Raw genomic sequence first — 2,253 nt, forward strand, 5'->3', positions numbered from 1 at the left:
TATATCTGCAAAGCCTCCAAAATGAAGCCAAACCCAACCAATCAGGGCCAAATTTACCCAAAGTTTTTGCACTTGTTGCACCTCCCTTTATTTCATCTTTCGTTCAACACTCATTTATATTCCGATTGGAAAATAAAAGGTGTAAACTCTCTGCAATGATTAGTGAATCTGGCCCTATGGTCCCCACTCCATTTCTCACTTCTACCAGCCCAAACTTCTGTATTACTAACTGTGTGAAGCAGTTATGATCGAGACCACCAAAGGAGAGAAAGAGAGCGATATGAGATACAGATGAACAAGAGGAGAGATATGCAACACAGAAGACTGCTGGTCGAAGACTGCAATGTAGCTGAAAGTGGAGATGTATGCAGACGTGTCTAAGACATATTTCTCTCTCCATTTGGATGAGCTGCAGTATACATGACCTTTCTCAAGCTGGGTTAGAGACGCTTGACACGTTTGATAACATCTTCAATGTACAACGTTCCCTGAAAATTTGAGCTCATTAACTCTGAAATTAGTGAATGTCAGAGGGCAAGTGTTTTTACGCTGTTTACCTAACTTTCCTTCAGGTTACTAGCGCCCTGGGAAAAGACCACAGCTGAGGGCAAATGTGGACACTAGCCCTCCGCAACCTTCCTCCCTCAACTCAGTTAACAGCACGTCTACTCTGACAATAGGTGCCAATAACTCCGAACTGATATTTTAAATTAGCTGGTTATTAATATCCGTTGTAGAAGTATGGGTGTTGTGGGGTGAAAAGGCAGTAAGAGTCAGTGAAACCCAGTCCTTAAGTACACATTTAGGCTTCGGTCAGTTAGTTAGATCTGACGCTACAGATGTAGGATCTTAATTTAAGCCAGTTTGCTACAGCAGGAAAATAATCCTGCAGCAACATTAAATTTGAATTATTATGTGGATTATAATTAGCAGACATTTTTGTAGGGGTTGATACATTTTTCGGGAAAATCAAGTCTGAAATTTCTAAGTGGAGATAACAAACCTCAGAAACCTTTTTAAACCTCAAATACACTACAAGTTTAACATTTCCTGAATTGCAAGAAAGTTATCCTGCAAAAGGACATATGTAAAAGAACTCCATCCATTCACCTCCAACAACATAACCCAAGCTCTTTCCCTGTAAGAATCGGCTGAAGTGGAAAATAGTGATAGAAAAAGTACCCAATTGTCATACTTGAGGAAAAGTAAAGATACCTTAATAGAAAATGACTCAAGTAAAAGTGAAAGTCACACAGTAAAATACTACTTGAGTAAAAGTCTAAAAGTATTTGGTTTGAAATATACTTAAGTATCAAAAGTAAATGTAATTGCTAAAATATACTTAAGTATCAAAAGTAAAAAAAAAAAAAAGTATAAATCATTTKAAATTCCTTATATTAAGCACCCCAGACGGCATCATGTTCTTGTTTATTTTAATTTACAGATAGCCAGGGGCACGCTCCAACACTCAAGACATTATTTACAAACYAAGCATGTGTTTAGTGAATCCGTCAGAACAGAGGCAGTAGGGATGGCCAGGGATGTTCTCTTGATAAGTGTGTGAATTTGACCATTTTCCTGTCCTGCAAATCATTCAAAATGTAACGAGTACTTTTGGGTGTCAGGGAAAATGTATTGAGTAAAAAGTATAGAATTTTCTTTAGGTATGTAGTGAAGTAAAAGTAAAAGTTGCCAAAAATATAAATAGTAAAGTACAGATACCCCCAAAAACTACTTACGTAGTACTTTAAAGTATTTTTTACTTAAGTACTTTACACCACTAGTGGAAAACACTTCCATRTTCCAAGATAGAGCATTAACGGTTGCAGCAGTTGCAACAGTCTGAACTTTCATGTGTTTTATCACCACAGATGCTGGTGAAATTCCTGTGCTTAAACTGTATACAGCAATTCACTATTGAAAAATCTAAGAATTTACAGGAGGTACTTAAAAGTTTATTTAGCAAACAAATATTATGCTATTCAAAGTGGGGAAAAGGGTCCAAAGACTCCAAATAGCTACATTTAAAGGTCCAATGCAGCCATTTATATCTCAATATTAAATTGTACCTAAAGCAGACATTGCCATTGGCTACATGGAGTGGAGCATTGAGAAAAATGCCATGCAGCCTTGTTCACTATTTTGAACACTGTAATGTGAGATGTAATCTACACCTCGATTAGGATGATAGAAATCCTCATTATTTAGCTTATTGATTTTTCAAATTGAGAGTAATTATTTCTATATAGCCTA

Source organism: Salvelinus sp. IW2-2015, linkage group LG20 (assembly GCF_002910315.2).
Source record: "Salvelinus sp. IW2-2015 linkage group LG20, ASM291031v2, whole genome shotgun sequence".
Lineage (NCBI taxonomy): Eukaryota > Metazoa > Chordata > Actinopteri > Salmoniformes > Salmonidae > Salvelinus > Salvelinus sp. IW2-2015.